Raw genomic sequence first — 20,992 nt, 5'->3', positions numbered from 1 at the left:
TCATCTAAAGTGATTGAAGTAAGAAAATGGTTGCTTTGGGTTTGTGGGGGGTGCCCATAAAGGAACAGAAGGACTGAAACATTCTACGCCTTTATTGGCATAGGGACTACACACGTATGTATTATCTTCATCAAAACCGGTCAAACTATATTTGGAACATGTACATTTTATTATATGTGAGTCATACTTCATTACAGTAGATTTTGTAGAAGTCAAAGTAGTCAGTAAAGAGTGACCATTGTGTTTGAATGTGATCGTATTTTAATCCTGAATGAAAGATGACCTCCGTCTTTTTAAATATGAAATATCCATGCCATTCCAAAGGAGTACATTAATCTCTTTTGTAATGTATTCCCTCTGCTCAGGATTGAGTACTGGCATTTTAATGATGACTCTTAGCCACAGTAAGATAGGCATTTCTTTGATAAGCTGCTTTAAATGCCTGCTTTTTCCCTGTAATTTCAGCTGAAGAGAAATAAAGCAGCAAACTTATCCATTAAATCTTCACAGGATTCTTGACCTTTAAAGCACAATTTTGAACTGAAACTACTGTTTTATAATATTCTTTCTGAGGGTAGGCTGAAAGCAAAATAAAAATAATTTCTGTACAAAAAGTAAGATAAAACCTGTCTTGAACATTCACAAAATTACCCTTAATGTCACTTTAAAAATCAGTTATAAATAGCACTGGAAGTAATATGATTACAGGTGTGAAATTGAAAGACAGTGTATGCACTGTTTTTGTAGGAAATAATGACATAATGTTGGGATTAGTAAGTAGATATAGGTTGTGACCATCTTTCTTCTCTATCTGGAGTCACTAGCCTACAAATGAGAAAAACTTATGAAAGTCATGTGAGAATTTTAAAGGTAACAGTTCAGTAAGATAACAGTTCAGTACTATATGTTGACAAGTTGAATTTAAATAAAATATTTAAAAAACAGTTCAGTAAGATTGATAGAAACTGGAAATGACAAGATATTGATAATAAAATCTATCTCAGATTTATTTCTAAATAACTGAAAGAAAAAGATTGAGAATATATGGTAGATGCAAAATATTATTGTAAAGGGTGCTATGGCAGTGAGGCAGAGGCAATGGCTAAAGAGAGAGACAGAAATTGAAAAAAGTTTTAATTTTGCCTAGTGTGTTCCAGACTTCTTCAAAATTAATTAAAATTTTAGAAATGTACATGAAAATGTGGGGAATGCCAGAAAATATATTTTAGGTTGATAGATCTAGAAGTCATTTTTTAAACGATAAGATTGATTTTTTTTAATAAAGGAGTAGAAATGCTTGTATTACATCTCAATTCTCCTGCCAAGAGGGTGTGGAAACCCACAATAAATTAATCCTTCATGAATAAATGGCACAATCACAGTCATAGCTCACATTGTTCTGACTGCAATCATCACAGTTAACCACTAGGGGGCTGTAATTCCATTGACAGCAGTTCTCTGACCACAAATGTCTTATTCCCTGCAAGAGCACTTCTACAGTTAGGTAAAATTAAGTGGGAGCTACAGCAGGTAGAACAGCTCATTGCTATGTACTGAAATGATTTCATGCTTTTCTGCAATTATATATTTAATTTTTATTGTACAGAGAATAGCTTGGCCATTTGCTGCTTCAGCTAGCATGGAGTCTCATCATTGCTCAAAAATTATTAACTTTGTACCTCTGCTTCTTGAAATATACTAGTGGAACCAGTCTTATATCCTTTTTCATGAAGAAATTACTTTTATTTTTATTTTTTATTATTTTTATTTACTATAGATCCTCCTATCATTTCATGAAGAGGTGCTTTCACATATTTATTTCATAAATCTTTGTATTATTTAGAGCTATAGGAGAGAAAAAAATGCCAGAGCAAATTTATAATATCAAATGTGTTTTCTGATATTTATATTAAAATAACAGCTTTTACCCATGTTGTTTTTCACTAATTTGAAATCAGAACTACTTTTTCTTTACTTTTATTTACTCTTTCTTTGCTCTTTCATTATAGGAATGAAAAATATAACAATTTTCTGTTATAGTCTGTTATCTCTTGAATGATTAAGAGCATAGTCACATTAAAATATTTATATTGTGACTTTAAAATTTATTGCAAGAGTATTTGATATTATGCCTCAAATATGTTAACTTATATTGATAAATTTGTGAGCTAAGAAAATATTTTAATGTCTTCAAATAGTATAATTAATATTTATTACATATTTCTTATAACTTTAATGGTCTTTACATTGCTTGATTTTATTTACTTGGATGAAAGGAAGAATTAATTTTGTAGGGGAGGAAAAACCTTTCCTCTACCCTGTTGGATTCTATACCTGAGAACTGCAAATTAAACTGACAAATGAGAGATTAACAGGAGGGATCCCTGGGTGGTGCAGCGGTTTAGCACCTGCCTTTGGCCCAGGGTGCGATCCTGGAGACTCGGGATCGAATCCCACGTCGGGCTCCCGGTGCATGGAGCCTGCTTCTCCCTCTGCCTATGTCTCTGCCTCTCTCTCTCTCTCTGTGACTATCATAAATAAATTTTTAAAAAAATTTAAAAAAAAAGAGTGAGATTAACAGGAGAAAAAGTTTCTTTCATATACATATGGAGCCAACAACAACAACAAAAAAGCAGCTGGCTTGTTCAATTGTAAATTTAAAGACTTCTATAACTAACTTAGTGGGGAAAAGGGAGGAGTTAGGAACAACTTCTCTGGGATAAACAAATAGGTTTCTTTAGAAAAGATAGATGGGTTTTTAAGAGAACAGATGAGATTAGTTTGTGATAGTGTTTGTCTCTACAGGTATAGGTATGAGTGGTCTTTCCATCTTCTACAGAGCCATAGAGTTCTACGGAGAGAGGATTTCTGATAGCCTCACTTCTCAGAAATTGCAGCTTTTATTCAATAAAAGACGCTCAGAAGAGGCTTTCTTTTTCTCTATATGTTGAATCTCAAAATGTCTTTAACTTAAAATAATGTTTATACCAACCCTGGGGTTCTGAGTGGGTTCCCACAGATTTATATTTTAAGAAAATATGTGTATTTAAAATTTTTGACCATGTTTTATGTGTTTTAGGAAATTTCTTATGTTTAAAACATGTTAAATATTAATGTTCTTACAGCAAATTTCTTTGTCCTACAAAAATGTAACTAGCTAATATTTGTAATAATTTTGTTTTCAAATCACAAAATAAATATCAATTGATACTTTTAAAATAATTGATATGAAATGGTGATTTTTCAAATTTCCCTTTCCACCTTCTAGTATCGTTTTGTACCTATGGGTAAAAAACAATTTAATAATTCTGGTTTGTAATGATTTTATGTGAAATAATGTTTTAACTTGATATTTAAATCATAATTTTGCCAGTTCATTTACAATGCTTACTGATATTTTACTTTCTCTTTAAGCTGCTGTACTGATGTTTGGAGATTTTTTACATTAATTTTATATAAATGAAACTGTCTTCTGGTGCTTATAGATATCAGCTTCATTGCTATTCAGTTATGTTTTATACATGAATAGTGTAAATAGTTATCCTAAACTGCTTTTTTCTTATAGAGTTCTCATTGCATTTTTCTAAATGTTTGTTTTCAGGGATATCATCCAATATCCATGAGCATCTATAGGCCAATGATTGCCATCCTTCAAAAATAATTGTAAGTATACCTATAAACATGCTCCAGGACTCTCATTTTGCTGTAATATTCAACAATTATAGTCAGGGGATTCCTATTATTTTGGTAATGTGGACCTATTCCTGAACTAAAAAAAAAAAATTTCCATTAGCCACTTACCATATCTGGAAAAGAAAATTATTTAATTGATACACAACATTTTAGTGGAACCTAATAAAAAAAAACAAAAACAAAAAACCTTAGCCCATTTTATTACCAAATAATGTGTTAAGCAGACAACCTTTCCAAAGTGTTTAATCACCACCCTGACTTTATATTAAATAAATATCAAATAAAGTAGCATAAATAAGAACAATTAGACTAGTGAAGACAAAATATGAATTTGAAGTTTTTCTCTTGCAGAAACAAACTCCTGTCTGAGATTAGGCCATAGAAAATCCAGCTACTGTGGGGTGTCTGGGTGGCTTAGTCTGTTAAGTGTCTGCCTTCTGCTCAGGTCATGATCTTGGGGTCCTGGCATCGGGCTCTCTGCTCAGTGGGGAGCCTGCTTCTATCTCTTCTTCTGCCTGCTTGTGCTCTCTCTATCCCTCTCTCTGTGTCAAATAAATAAATAAATAAATAAATAAATAAATAAATAAATAAAATCTTTACAAAAAAGTTAAAAAAGGCAAATCCAGCTATTGTTCTCCTATCACAAATTTTTGAGAGTGAAATCCTTAAAATATTCTTGATGGATGGACCTAAAAATCTCAGAAAGAGTAGAATGGGAGACTGAGAACTTTGTTTCTCAAAAAAGGGTATCAAGTTATAAATGTCAAAAAACACTGATTTAGGGAATAGACCACTCTGCATTCTATAGGTTTCCTAAGCATGTTATTACCAGTTAGGCAAAGTAGGCCAAAATTAGGTCCCTTATTTTAAGTTCCAGACTACACACAGACTAATTCTCAATTAAATTTCTGATTGTTCCCAAAGTCATACACATGTATTTAACCGCACAAAATGTTTTTAGAATGGTAGTGCTGGAAGAAAAACTGATAATGATCATAGAGGTTAACTTACTTTTACAGTGAAATTTTAACACTCTTTTAGTATGAAATGAATATATATTCATTACATAAAAATTAAATAGTACAAAATAAAGTGGAAAAAGGAAGTCTATCGAAATTGAAAAGAGGTTAGAGATGGGATATGGCTGGGAATGTCTGCTGAACATATTATTACTGATCGAAAAATAGAAGAAGAAAACAGAGCCTGTACCTCAAGACAGTTGCACCAAAATGGCTACATTAAAATATACCATAGTCAAAATGGTCAACATCAAATTGTCCTGTTTTGTAATTTGATGACTCACCATTTAAGATGATGACAAAGGTTACACTTCCTTTGTTTAATATATATTAAAAAAATTCTTGATGCTATAGGCAGCTTTCCATAACAGAAACATGAAATTCAAAAGGTGTAAAATATAAAATCTTTAAGAGTCCAAGCAGCTGTCCTGAGAGTACATGGGAAGTCACTCATTATACTTTTGTGAAGATCCAAGTTTTCCCACAGATGTTTTCACGGCATTGATGAAATAGGTTAATGTGGGCACACAGGTAAGTTTACACTCTCAAGCTACAGATGGTGCCTACTCACACAGAGACCACCTCATATATATCAATGGCATCATAAGGAAGTAATGACAGTACAAGCTAGTAAAAACCAAGGTCAGCCTTAGTAGAACGTGACGTAAGCCGATTTCATCTTTAGTGTCTCCCTTTCAGCGCTGGTCTGTCCTTACCATATTGTCTCCATATTACGAGAGCTCCTTGTTCTTCCTCAAGCCCTGGGCCCACCTTGGTACATATGCCTGTTGACACCTTGTTTTTATCCAGCCATTAATTGGAAAAGATTTGATACACAAATTCATCCTAGGGTGGCAATATCTAACAAGTCCTACCCTATCCAGAGAGAGGCACATTTTAACATTGAAAATGTGACTCCAACAATTGAATTCCTTGATTGGCCCGAAGAGCAAATATGAAATATGCCCCAAATCTCATCACGCAGGTATGTAAACTTGCTGCCTACTTCACTTCTCCAAAAGGCTGACCTCATCAGGGCATGCTGGTGACATAAAAATGGATGTGCAACACACTTAACTATATTTAATATAAAAAGTTAGAGTCTGGTTATTTATGGGGAATAATTTTGTTAATGTTACTAAGTATGTTCATTCTCACTGTACACAGGAGAGTACTAAGAGTTTTATGATAATGTATATACATCCACACCCTGATATTCCTTGAGTTTTTTATATGTGGGTCCCTGGTGACGTTTGTGGCTATTTTAAGCTATATAAGATGCAACTGACCTTTAAAAATAAAAGTCAGTTGACCTGATTTGTCTCCAGGTATCATTCAAACTTAGTAACACCTTCCCTAAAGCCCTACTTAATGCCACCTATGCTACTGTGATTATATATATGTATGTATATACATATATGTATGTATATATACATCACAGCTAAGGTAATAATTTAGGTAATGTATTCAATGTCTCCTGTGAAAAATGATCAGTTGGACAACTGTGCTCCTCCTGAGCTGGATAAGGTTTGTAATATTAGTAAGTATTAAAGGTAAATATTATCTTTTTTCTGTAAAACCATATTAGCACTTAGTTTCTTCACAGAAAGGGCTCGTGTAAATGAATAAATGATGTACATATGTTGGTTCTACAATGTCATGACCGGATTTATGCTGGTCACTTTTTTGAAACCTTTATTGATAATTTAGTAATTTTATCTTTTACACTTTTAACCATGTGAATTTGTGTTGCTACAAATAAATGCAAGTTCACTTAACAGAAGTTTTTTCAATGTGTGTTCTCTGATATATAAGTATTATTATAAAGTTCTTTAGGTTATCAAATTACTTTAATGAAAACATAAATAGACTATAACAAAAATCAAATGTTACCTACATTGATAAACAATGCCATGATTTCACTTTGCATTGTATTGTAGTTTTTGTTTTATTCTCAAATATTTTATTTCGTGGATTTGGTAAAATAATTAAATACATTTTATAAATCTTCAACTCTTCATCTGATTAAAGTAAATAATACATAATCAAAACTCATGAAAGGGGTACAGAATTGAGTATTAAAATGTTGTATGTTCCTGCAGAGAATATGCCTTTTATATCATCTACAGGAAGCAACATTGTGTCTTGCACATAATACACATTTAATGATATATTCAATAATTAGTTCAATAATAACTATTTAACTAGTAATGATAAAATAACAGTAGCTTGGGAAAAGATAATCAGGCATACTCTTTGGTAAATGAATATATATAGATGTTAAAAGCATAGGAAAACCAAAGCCTTTATAAGATAATTCCACATTCCTTACAATTGTCACTAGTATTAATATTCCAAAAATTAAAATGTGGTACATATATACAATGGAATATTACTCATCCATCAAAAAGAATGAAATCTTGCCATTTGCAATGACATGGCTAGAGCTAGAGAGTATTATATTAAGCGAAACAATAAGTCAGAGAAAGACAAATATCATATGATTTCACTCAGATGGGGAATTTAAGAAACAAAACATATGAACATAGGGAAAGACAAGGAAAAATAAAATAAAACAAAATCAGAAAGGGAGACAAACCACAAGAAACTCTTAACTATAGAAAACAAACTAGGGTTGCTGGAGGAGGGTAGGTGAGGATAAGGAGTAATTAATTGGGTAGTGGGCATTAAGGAGGGCACCTGACATAATATGGAACTGATATATGCAACTGATATTTGCAACTGATGAATCACTAAATTCTACCTCAGAAAGTAATAATACACTATATGTTAACTAAATTGAATTTAACAAATACAGTTTTAAAAATATATTCTAAAAATTTAAGTTGGCCTTTATAATAACCAATTGTACTAAAAAACATGTCTTTAACTAAGTACTTAAAGAAATATTTATTTTAATAATTTAATTGAGCCAATTGATAATCTGAAAAACTATATACTATATACATTTTTTGCTGACTAGCCTGCACCAAAATCCAATGAGACTGGCAACAAAGGTTAGAATGTCCACATCCTATGGAACTGGAGGGTATTATGCTGAGTGAAATAAGTCAATCGGAGAAGGACAAACATTATATGGTCTCATTCATTTGGGAAATATAAATAATAGTGAAAGGGAATAGAAGGGAAGGGAGAAGAAATGGGTAGGAAATATCAGAAGGGGAGACAGAACATGAAGACTCCTAACTCTGGGAAATGAACTAGGGGTGGTGGAAGGGGAGAAGGGCGGGGGTTGGGGGTGAATGGATGATGGGCACTGAGGGGGGCACTTGACGGGATGAGCACTGGGTGTTATTCTGTATGTTGGCAAATTGAACACCAATAAAAAATAAATTTATTATTAAAAAAGAAGAATGCCCACATCCTAATATTTCCACTTTTCACAATAAGTGAAAGTTACTGTATTTTGGAAAAGTAACTAGCCAAGCAGTTTCAAAGTAGAGTTACATGTCCATTCACACTAGATTATGGTAGTAAAATAGTTTTCTATGTGTGTTTTCTGTTTCTGAACATATGCCTTTCAAAAACATGTTTGCACTTTTAAATTATAGATTTCAAAAACGCTCATATCTCCTGAAATATAAAATATGGGAGTAATTTAAGTATTTACAAGTAAATTAATACATGTATCAGAGGCTATCATGATCAAGGAGTTTATGACATAAATAATGTTGATTTTTTATTTCACACTTTTAAAATATTTATTAGTCTTAACTTTAGTGCATATGGCCATCATTTTACAAATGGCACATATCTTTCAAATAAAATACAGATATTTTAATGATGCAAAATTTTGTATGAAATGAATATGTGCATATTTGCATCATGTTTTTATCACATTTTGCTCTTCTTTGAAAATTCTTTTTCCCCCACCAAAATCAAACATATGATCCAGACAAATAATACATGATGTATGTGAACTTGTTAACAAGTACAAAGAAATATTCTTTCTTTGTACATCTAGGTACCATTCTTCATTTAACTTTCTCAAAACTAAGTATCTTTATTTGTATCTTTGGAGATACTAGTAAGCTAATACTAAACTAATAAAAAGAATCTAATAAAATATGAAAATCAGAACACATATTTGGGTATGTTCATTAAAAATATTTATGAGTTGAAATCTATATATAAGTGATTGCCATGCCATTGAGTATTCCCATTGACTTCATAGGATTTTGATTATACGAGAATATACTCTGAATGTGTTGCAAGTTTCTTAGCATCATTGGCTATGACCCTGTCATTTAGATGGTTGGATTAGGCAAGAAACTTTTGGTCATTCTTGAACATCTTCCTATCCCTTATGACCCATAATCAATTTCATCACTAACTCCTGTCAACTTTAGCTTCTGAATATCTTCACTCCATTTCTAGCATCCTCATACTGGTTTGGCTTTCCATCGCCTGTTGTCTGAACAGCATTCTAAATAATTGTCCCAATTACACATTTGCATTCCCAAATCCCATTGTCCCAATTCTTAGTGCTCTTAGAATAAATACCAAAATCTTTATTATGGTTTATGAGAGAACCTAATCTGGCTCCTATCTACCTCTTCCATACCATATTTAACCATTTCCCCTCACCTCCCTCATGAATGCTCCAATTACAACTGTCTACTTTTGGTTCCTTGAACACATCATGCTCTAGCTTCTGTTGTGATTACTTCCTTGGATTTCACACCTTTCCTAACACTCACAGCACCAGTTAACTCCTATGAAGCCTTTAAAGCACAGCCCAAAAGATAATTCTTCTGAGAACAGGGAAGAATTCTGGCCAACCTTATCACCCGGTTTTAGGTAAGCTTCCTCTGTTATATACTGTCATAGACAACATTGTATAGCTTTCCATCATAACACTTATTGCAGTTTATAATTATACATTTATGTTTGTGATTAGTTAGACATTGCAATCTCCTCCACTAGATGTGAAGTTCATGACATCAGAGACAGTATTGACTTTTGCTGAATATTGTATTTTTAGCATCTAGCAGAGTGTCTAGCATATGATTCAGTAAATATTCATAGACTGAAAAACTGAAAGAACAAATAGATATTATGTATTAAAAACTCACAGGTGAAAAATTAGAGGCCTTAGTCACTAAGATCTTAACATAGAGTTGCCTGATGTGAGCTATCATCTGACAGCAGTGAAAGCATCGCCATGACTTCAAATGTGACATTAGCTATACAAGCAATTGACACATAAATGCCTAATACCACATTTGAATTGTTAAGCAGTCCAATAGGTGTTTTGAATAGGATTCTCTTGCCCTGTATCATTCACCAAGAGCTTCATATTCACATTTTAAGATAACTAAATCATATCACTGCTACGCATTATCAAATAAGCAAATTCAAATTCATGACAAATAAGTTCTGCATAACCTATAAAGTAATAAGAGTTATTGCTAGTGGGACTTATATTTCACGCTAAAAAATTGAGTATATATTCATAGATTATAGTATTAATAACATTGAATATGTGAATATATATGAATATAGTTGAAATGTGATGTTACTAAATGAATACCTTGATACGTGATATGATCCGGAGTTTATATTTCCTCCTGGCTAACTAAGCTTTCTTATTTCTGCTTTAATTTCATACTGTATTTTATTTTTATTCCTCTAAATTTCATTTTGCTCTTTTGCACTGATCCAAATCTGTCTTAAATTACATATATCTGCCATAACTCATACATTTTAATATCCTAGTCATGTTTCCATTTTTTCATCTGTTAAAATATTGACAAACTTTTTTAAGATAGTACAATGAGTGCTAGAGCAATGATTCTCAAACCTTATTGTGGATGGAATCATCTGGGAATCCTGTTAAGCTGCAGATTGTGATTCAGTAGATCTGGAAAGGAGCCAAAGAGTTTACATTTCTAACAAGCTCCCAGGTGACCATGTTGTTGGTCCATGAATCACACTTGGAGTAGCAAAGTAATAGCACAGGGGTCAACAAACTTTTTCTGTAAAGGGACATAGTAAATATTTCTGATATTGTGTCCCATATAATCTCTTGCAACTACTCAGCTTTACTGTTGTACCATGAAGTTGGCCATAGGCAACATATAAATGAATGGATGTGGCTCTGTTCCAATAAAAGCATGAACACTGAAGTTCAAATTTCATACAGTTTTCACATAGTATGATATATTATTCATCCTTTTTTTTATAACCATATAAAAATGTAAATACCATTCTTAGCTCACGGGCCATACAAAAACAGTTTGCCAACCACCCTGCTAGAATATGAAGTGCCAATGGATAAATTTGCCAGAAGCTGAATGTGTGTGATGGGACAGACTCTGTGGAGAAGATTGCAGTTGAGCTAAGACTTGAAGATGCAAGGCTTTTCTGAGGAGAGGAGTGGGAAGTAGTGAAAGAGAAATAGGCAAGCAACAGCATTACTGTTCTCTAAACTGAGAACATAAGAGTGTGGCAGGAGGACAACAAACCCTTCTGGACTGGGAAGGCTCCAAGGAAATAGGGATTCCTTATATGCATATTTAAATGGTTTCAGATTTTGGGGCACCTGGGGGGCTCAGTGGGTTATAAGCATCTGACTCTTGATTTCAGCTCAACTCATAGTCTCAGGGTACTGAGGTTGAGTCCACACTCAGTGTGGAGTCTGCTTGAGACTGCCTCCCTCCCTCCCTCTTTCTGTTTGCTCCTCCCCCCCACCCTCTAAAATAAATAAACAAATCCTTAAAAAAAATGGTTTCAGATTTTAATGAGTTGTGGTGTCAAGTGAGCAGGCAGAATGAGAAGTGGAGGATCCTATTAAGTTCCTCATTTTGGAATTTAAAGAGAAGACTGGTCTGCTTAGAGGGAGAAAGAGAAAAGAAATGATTGAGGAAAGCAGGAAAAACTGCATTTGAAAGGTCAGGACTCTCTGCAAGTGACAGCAGATTGTTCTCAGATGAAAGCTTTATGGAAGCATTTATATAAATAATTTAGGTTTGCAAATTCATGGAGGAAAAGTGAAATTAACATCCCAAAGCCAGACGGGGCAGGGTAGTCAAACAGTTTATTCATTATTACAAAGCACACCACAGACTAACAAGGGAAGTGAAGAAGTGAGGATTCAAGATTAAAAAGATGGTCTCTACAAATGCTTCAGCATCTGACGGACATTGCTGATGAACTACTGAGTAGGCATACATGCTGAGGTGAAATGAGCATGTGTCTATGATTTCTCTGGAAGTCACCGTGGAGTGAGATGATGGGATGTTACAAAGCACCAGAGTTCAGAATTATGAAAGATAGACTATCAAGCAGAAAATTAACTCAATCCCAATACTTTCTAGAAAGGTCTTCCTCTAATTCTCCTTCCATTTCTCATCTCATCCCTCCCAAAAGGACTTCATCCAGTTGTTTTGGAGTTGTGTTTTATTAGAATGTTGGAAGTAAATTAACATTTGCGGGGAACTTAAAAAGGACTTCATGAATTTGTAAAAATTCTCATAACAATCTAATAAATGGAGAAATTTTACTACCGTTTAGTTACTTAGATTTCCTCCAAAATAGAGAATGTATCTACCAGTAGCTGTGACTCAGTCATAACCCTGGGGGGTAAAAATAAAAAATGGGAGGCAGAGCAGAGGGAGAGTTTTTACTTTTGTGCAATAGGGGGAAAGCTAAAATTTTGGTCAGAAAATTTTAGGTGACTCAAATACTGACTAACCATGACAGGAAAGGCAACTTATTAAAGGAAGTTAGGAAAAAAAATAAAAATAAAGGAAGTTAGGAAGAATAGCAAATGTACACATAGGAAATTTTAATTTTTTTTAGAGAGCCCCTGACACAGGGCTCCATCACACAACCCTGAGATCATGACCTGAACAGAAATCAAGAATCAGACGCTCAGCCAACTGAGCCTCCCAGGCACCTCAAAAAAATTTTTTTGACATTCAAAGGATCTGTGACCAGGTTTCCTATCAAATGAGGATGATGTTACATTTAGTTATAATATGAATTATCATTTATTGAACATCTACTCAATGCCAGGCAATGTGCTGAAAATTATACAAATTATTCCATTTATTTTTCACATTTTAATAAAAATGGTTATTATTACCCATACTTCACATATGAGTCCCAGAGGGCTTAAGGGAGTTAACCAAGGCTCCCTGACTCATTTGGACTTGCTTAAGAAAAACTGCTATCGCGTAAATCTGGTAATATGCAGTATATAGCACATAGCAGATGTTAAGCAGAAATTAGCTGTTGTTTTCTTGCTGTTATTGTCAGTAGTATTATTGCTACTTACTTAATGCCTCTCAGCCTTTTTTACCTCAGCCATAACATGAAAGTCAGTATAATACAACTATATTAAAGGGATTGCATGAAACAACCCACTTAAAGTTCTAGCATTATAGAAGTCACTTAATAAACGTCAAAAACCCATAAATTTTCTCTTGAGGGATGTTTTTTATTTTTAAATAAGGGCAAATAAGATGGTAGATATTCATTCTTCCAATTATTTAGCAGCATGCACCTGTCTGATAAAGTTGACAGTTTCTCTTCAGAAAACAATGTTTGACTAAAAAATGACCTTAGTTTAAGTGCTTAGAATCAGGAGGCTGAGTTTAGGGCTGAAATACTCAGCACATACTTCAAAGTTTCTGAGTTTTTTTCTTCTCTATCTACTATTTCCTATCATTTATATCACTAAGGAAGTAAACAGATATTTCTTACGTATATGTGTATGTCACAAAAGAGTATTAGTTATAAGCCTATTAAAATTCATTCATTTGTGCCCCATTTCAAAAGTTGTATTTTCATAGTTGAAGGAATGTTTATTGATAATATGAGAGTGCTCAATAAGTGTGTTCAATAAATATTGGACACAGAGTGAATAAATGACTCATTTCCATTATTATTTATTATTTTTGTATCTTTAGATTTCTGCAGAGAAAGCTTCCTATAATTGGATATATACTTATCTCTGCAACTTCATTTTAACAAAACACATCATCTTCCCCTGGATGTAAAAATACAAATGAATTAGTCTTTATTACACTTTATTTTTTAAATTATATTTACAATTGATTTTGGTACTTGATGTGCTAACATTTAAGTGCAGCACACACCTTCCTTCCATTGTTTGCTCCTTGGTGCTTTCCTTCATTTATATGCATTGTGATGAGTTTTGGCACTCCTCCTGCCTTTAAAGGGTAAGCCAGATTTTCAGTTTACAAACAGATCTTGATGTTATTGGCTGACAGTAACCTCTGATTCTAAAAGGGAAAAAGATGACCAAGTAGCTCTAGTATCCTAAGAAAACTTATGTTGCAGTGTCTTCTCTAAATTGTTAAAATAAAATCTGAGCTAAAAAGTACATTTTTAGAGAGTGATTCTATGGGGGGGATGCTTACTTGAGAATTTATCATTGAAAAGATAGCTCAGGGGGGAAAAAATGCAGTAAAGTCAAGGAAGGACAAACAAATGAAGAAAGGGTAAAGATTAAGATTAGCTTGGGTCGTGATGAGGTATTAGAAGTGGCCTGTGAGCTCAACACTGAAGACAGTTGAATTTAGGATATAAGAGAGGGCCAGAAGAAAGGCAGTTCGAGAATGTGTGCTGAGGGGGAGGGGTTCACAAAAAGCTTGGAAACCAATGAGCATTGAGTGAGGCAGAGCTGATGGGGCCTGTTACATTATTGGGTTATATTTGGTAATGGGATAAGGTGAGAGCAACATGGAGAATATCGTAAGAGGAAGATGCTAATTAAGGGGTTTTGATCATATTTATAGCTGCTCTTCCAAAGAGAAACTCCTGTAGGTATTCAGATACATGGGCTCGATCTCTCATCTTTGTCTCATAGCTCAGATGCTTTGGTATCCTGCTCTCCAATTATTACACCTGTAACAAGCCTCCCCTACCACCAGGTGGCTACAGAGGCATGTCATGCTAGGGTAGCTTTCCAGTGTTTGGGACTCTGATGTGGTTTAAGTTTTTCCAAGTCACAAGTTTAAAAATCTGATCATCTATTCAATGTCCCATCCCATCAAGACAACCTTTTAGAAAAAGTTGAATGAAGCTTATCACTTCTTAATATTCATAAGCTTTGGAAATTGATTTTTTATGTTAGATTTCCAAGGAAGACACCAAAGCAAATGAAATAGAAGGAATAAATAATGATTTGTTTCAAGTTTCTATGACCCTACATTATAATCCATGACAGGTTCCCAGATAACTTTCTTTAGTTTAGTGTTATCCAACATTGATTTCTGTCACTTCAAAATAATTTGTTTCCCTCCCACAATTAACTGATTGAGATTCCCTATGGCAGAGTTAGAGCTGTGAGAAATGATAGATAGTCACTGAATTAGAGGAAGACGAAAGGATGTTAGATTCTCTAAAGCTTTCAGGGGAAGGTCAGTGGCAATTTGGATAGTAAGAATTGGCAGAAGACAGCTCCAGCAACCCTGCCTTCATTATACTTTATGATATCATGCCCCAGAGAACATAAAGTTCTCAGTTTAGTTTTTTGGAAGATTACATAAGTCCAAGATCATTATGTTTGACTCTTCATATTAATAGGTAGTGCATTAAGTTTGCATTAGAATGAAAAATAATGTAACCTAGTTTTTGAAAAGCAAAACGCAACAGTTATCATATCAAAATACCACTGTCCCGGGAAAAGGATGCTGTTTATTACTCTAAATTATTCAGAAGTTTTCACACCATTTTCTGTAAGCATTTGACTAATAGAAGAGTCTAGAACCTATAGTTGATGGTGATACACTACATTACATCTTTTCTACTTCTCTTTGTGTCTTTGGAGGTTATAATAAAGAACGAGTAGACTAAGGTATCTGGATAATATCACTTTGAATATCAGATTAATTCACCAAAATAATTAGGAATAACTATTATGGGATCAGCACTATGCCTGGAATTTTGGGAGTTGCAGATAACTATTGGCCAGGATCTCTGACCTCTCAGCTTGCTCTTGATCTTCTTGGCAAGATGAGATTAACATAAAGCAAAAAAAGAAAAAGCAGAAGGTTACAAAGAGCAAAATAGCATGCTCTAAGCAATAAGGATTATACAGGTATGAAGAGGAGAGAAATCAATGAAGCCTTCATTTCAGAGGGAGAGCCTTCAGGAAGTGAACTTATAAATTGGGATGAATTGTATACATAACTGTCATCATTATGTCTTCCATCTCATTATGCAGCCTATTTGTCTTTTTATACCCTATCCAGGCAGTCACATAAGTCCCTTTGACATTCTAGGAGCTCCACAAATACTTGCTGGTTGATCAATTAATTTTTTTTCTTACTTCATTTTTTGTTACTTTTTTAAAAAACGGAAGTGTAATTGACATGCAGGTGTCTTACATAATGATTCAGCAATTCTGGACATTACTCAGTGCTCACCACAAGTTTAGACACTGTTAATTTTTTTAGAAGGATATAGTAAAAGCAAGCCAAAGAGAGACATTTTGTTTTTCTGACACATATATAGTTATCTTGAGAGTCTGTAATGACCATAGATCGAGTACCATATCATTAGATCATAGTGCCAATCTGAAAGTGAAACTTACAGATCTGCTCCTTTAAGAGTGCTTACCCTCAATATCAAAAAATGAAGCTATATTTGAATACCTGTTGAATTCTAAAAGCTATTTTAGTCAACTAGTCTGCATCAATTAGTCATGACTTATCACATCAAGATTTTACAAGGTCAGTAATTAATTTTTCAGCAGAAATGTTTCTCTAATACATGGTATATCTAAAAAATTGATATAAGCATTTAAGTAGTAGGCGTTTGCCCTCCCTTTAGGAACAGTATTAAAATATTATCTATCTTGTGCCTAAGAAAAGCTGGGGTCTTTTGGTGTTTATGTCTTTATATTAAATAACTTATTTGTTAGACATGCTTCTCTCAAATTTCAGTCATCCATAAAAGCAAAAGGCATTGAATAATATGGTTACAATTCATGTTAGGCAAGTACATGATTTTAACGGGACGTGGTTAGACGTAATTAGAATAGTGGCACATCACCAAAGATAGGGATAGAATGACGGCCATTAATCAAATAAAAACCTTGACTAAATTTCTTGTAGGTTGGCTTGTCTCTACTACCACATTGTGTTTTGATGAGTATGTATATTGAAAGTGACATTATAATTTAGGATTCAGGCTGTTGCAATCATAACTACATATAAAATAATCACTCTGGGAAAAACAACTGCTTTTCAAAACTGGAATACTGAACATGTGTTTTTCTGAATATTGAATTAAATGGACCACAACTTCATAAATGGATGTTCTCCCAAAGGAAATGTAAACTATTAAAATCCATAATTAATAACCGGTTTGTCACATGATATTTTTCCTCTTTTTGTATTTATGTCTATCAAGTAGTCTGCACATTTAAGAGAGTGTCTATATTTTAACTGATTAACCAACACTTTGCAAATAGGCTTCCATCACTGGAAAAGCAGAAACAAGGGCTAACTCATATTTTCCCCTTCAATTTGCCATTGTTCTAGAATTTTAGGCAGGAAAATATGTTCTTTTATACATCACAGATAAGATTATATATGCACTTTAATTTTTGGAGTACACTTGTTTTCCTACTTTTAAATTGAGTACTATTCTTTTGAATTGTTTTCTTTCTCCTCATTTTCTAAAACCTTTAGCTGAGAAAGATCTAGAATATCACCCGTAGTTCTCATTTTGCTGAGAAAGTTCTGGTATTTGGTTCCATTCTGTTTCAAGTGCCTAGGAAAGTTCTAAACCCCAGCTTTGGTAATGGAACTTCTTCATCTAGGGAGGTCAGGCAAGAAAGAAATGGAACATTTTATGGCAATCATATCGATAAGATTCAAAAAGTTTGAAAGAGCCAAGTATTTGAAGAAATGTAAATCACCTAGATTTCCTATGCATTACTGGTGGAAGTGTACATTTGTACAACTATTTGGGAAAAGAACTACTTCTAAAGCTGATTATTCACAGTGCATATAAGATGTGTTGTCTTAATTTTAATTGACCAATTAATTAATTATATCAATGCAGCCATGCCTGGTGAGATGATAATGGTGATTCACATACCAAGAGTTATAATTAACTCCCTTCTATGTGCTTGAAGCCAAACTATTCTTAGAATTCCAGAATGGCTGAGCACCCAAATGGGCATTGTTTGGTAAGGCAGCATACCAAAACTGGGACAAAACTAGAAGAGCTATAGAGAAAGGCTTGTTTTGATAGGAACACTATACATTTACAAAAGTGCATGGTTCATAGTCTTTGATCAATGACTTTATGAAGCAAACCAAAAAGAAAGAAGCAATGATTATTTGACAGTGGCTGCTCGATGTGCAGATTTTTAGTCATAACCAAGGAAAAAATAGGACACACATCAAATGGAAAGTTTTCTGTTTTGTACATTTGGGAAAATGTGAGTTTCTTCTAGACACACAGGAAAGATGTATCTTCATCACATAATTCAAGAATAATGATCTACAAATTCGTGTCAGGAAAGTTTAAGCAATTTTAAATAGTCATATTCAATATGTAAGCCCAACATAATTAGGTACAAAGCAAGTTGGCTTCTGTAAGGGGAAATTATAAGACAAGTAGAAAAAAAAGTAGAATTATTAACTTAAAAAATTCCACAAATTTATAACCAAGTTCCCCACAAATGGTAATTTGAAAGAGAAAGGGAATTGTCATTGACGAGGTAGGAGATGTTTGGTTTTAACAATGACTTACTTATTAAACATCTACTACTGTCAGGGCCTAGACTGGACTCCGCAAGTTATCTCTTCTAATTCTTACAACAGTCAGCTGTCAATAAACAAGTTATTATTGAGCCTATTTAACATATAAGGAAACACAGGTCAAGAGGGTTTAAGTGAATTTCTAAGGTTCCATAGCTCATGAGTGACAGAGTTGGGATTCTGAACCCACATCTGTCTGATTCTAAACTCACATTTCCTTCCCCTAAAGCTAACCCATGTATGTAGTAGCCATACTGAGTGAAAGAACGGATCCCTAGCTAGATGTTTTAGGTCTCGTATCCATCCCCTCTTCCAAGCTGGTTCTTCTGCACAGAGCATGGGCTCCCAGCCCTAGCTCTATTATTTACAGCACTGGCAAGTGACCCATTGGGCTTCTCCTTGACCAACTGGGCATCGAGCAGTGCAAAAGCAAATCCCTCCACAAAGCTGGGAGAGTCATTCTGTGGGCTACTCCTGCATGCTGGGGGGTACATATTTACTGGGTCCTGTGGCCCTAAGAAAAGTGAGGGGGTGGAGAGACAAATCAAGCAGCTCAGTACCTGCTACTACTAAAGCTGACTATGTCCATATTAAGTTAATAGTAGGAACTCAAAAATGTTATTGTTATTACATTATCATCACCATTATTATTAGCTGAATAACTCCTAGCAATTTACATTTAACCCCTCTTGGACTCAGTTTCCTTGTTCATAAAATAAGGTTGACACTACTGGAATGATCTAAGATTGCCATGGTGATTATATTACAAGATAAATTCATTTTAATACCCTGGAAAATTGCTCTTTAAGTGTTAGTAGGACAGGAGAGATAAGTCATTTTTTCCCTCTGATGTGATTAAAGTGAGATTATAATTATCTTGAAGATATTGGCTCCAGTGTATTTTATTTCTCCACATTTCTACTAGCTTTCTGACAAACTAGCCTTCCCAGCCTCTTCATGCCCTGTGTGTAACAGTTTGTTTAAATTAGTGCTGATAGAATTCCTTTTCCATTATTTCTAATAACTTAGATCTATTTTCAAGATCTATTCCTAGTCCCTTCTTTCCTTCATAATACCTTTGAATACTTAGGTCCCCACAAATCTCTCCCTCTACCACAGTTTGGCAGTGACCGGTTTCCATTTTTTTGTGTTCATTAATGTTATCTTATTAGGTAAATTGTAAATTCTTTGAAAGCAAATTCTTTGCTCATACATCTTAGTACTTACAGAAGCACCTAGCCCAGTGCCTTACAAAAAGTAGAAGTTTAATAAACAATTACTGATGGATAAATTCATGTAAGTTATTTCTGAAATCAGTCATTAATTCTTATAACCAGAACTCAAAGAAAATTCTAAAAAATTGAACACCATGGTTCAAGAACCATATAAAATGTGGCACTGTTTTATGTGGTAAATAAAATATAGACTGAAAACTCACTTAAAATCCAGAAAAGAGGAGCGCCTTAGCTGGCTTAGTCAGTAGAACGTGCAACTCTTCATCTTGGGGTCGTGGGTTCAAGCCCCACATTGGACGTGGAGCCTAATTTAAAAAATGATACTTAAATAAAATAAAATCCAGAAAGATTCGTTTGTGAGAGAGAAATTCATGATAAGTTATTTAACTGAAAATAATTACTTTGGAGGAAGACCTCACATTTTTTGTGTTGACATTATAGATGGTAAACTTGCCTTCCTAGGAAATGTTTTTAGGGCCCTCTGCCAAAAAGGACATTAGGCTCATAGGTCATAGCTATGTTCTGATAATTAAACCAACACTGTAAAAGAATGTATACAACTTGCAGCTCATTGTATTACTATTTTCAGACAATTGGGATGAAATATATCAGTGAAAAATACACATCAAATTTAATAAATCCTTGTTGACTGCATATAAAACCAATTTTTAAAAACTGACACATTTTTCCTGATTATTGGCAAGGATACATTAGAAAGCCTTTTTTATACAGTATATTTTTAAATTGTTGTTGTTTCAACTGTCACCTTTATTGACATTATTGAACTAAGGATAAGAGATATGTGAGCATCCAGTATGTGGGTGGTATGAAATGGAAGTAGAAGATGGGCCGTGTACCTTAGGTAAGCTTCCTTGTCTTGAGGTTTCAGACATTGATCTCTTTTTGAAATGAAAATAAATACCTACTTCCTTAGAAATATGGCAAGAGACTGTTCAGATGACCTACTACCCTTGCAAATGAATGTGTTATAGTAATACAGGGTTTTATTATTTTCCCCTTATTTTCATGCAGAATAAAATGCCAGTTGAACATCTCCATCTCCCTCCCCAGCCACAGACACACATATTACACTGGTAATGAGATGTGGGAAGAGAGCCTTTTAAATAGATTTTTAAAACTTAATTTCCTAAAATAATAAAGTCTAGGGGCTTGTCTTAAAGGTCCATGTGAGTACATGAGAATCTGTCAACACAATGTCTGTTCTCAGCATTTTCCCTAAGGGCAATATGCTATTTTGTTTTCCCATGTAATTATT

At 33.9% G+C, this 20,992-nt stretch overlaps 1 protein-coding gene and 1 non-coding gene across 2 annotated transcripts in view; both read left to right on the top strand.

The window, feature by feature from the left end:
* HTR2C (5-hydroxytryptamine receptor 2C) overlaps positions 1-20,992 on the top strand; it is a 298,109-nt gene that overhangs the window by 20,470 nt on the left and 256,647 nt on the right. The window contains exon 2 of the mRNA XM_077887342.1: positions 3,602-3,663. The gene's annotated coding sequence lies outside the window, so the exon portion shown is untranslated. The remainder of the gene's footprint in view (positions 1-3,601; positions 3,664-20,992) is intronic.
* On the top strand, positions 18,849-18,977 carry LOC144309324 (small nucleolar RNA SNORA35). Its single transcript, XR_013375367.1, has one exon. It is a non-coding gene; the product is annotated as a small nucleolar RNA SNORA35 (small nucleolar RNA).

The sequence above is a fragment of the Canis aureus genome, chromosome X (assembly GCF_053574225.1).
Source record: "Canis aureus isolate CA01 chromosome X, VMU_Caureus_v.1.0, whole genome shotgun sequence".
Taxonomy (NCBI): domain Eukaryota; kingdom Metazoa; phylum Chordata; class Mammalia; order Carnivora; family Canidae; genus Canis; species Canis aureus.
This window is presented reverse-complemented; position numbering and strand designations above follow the sequence as displayed.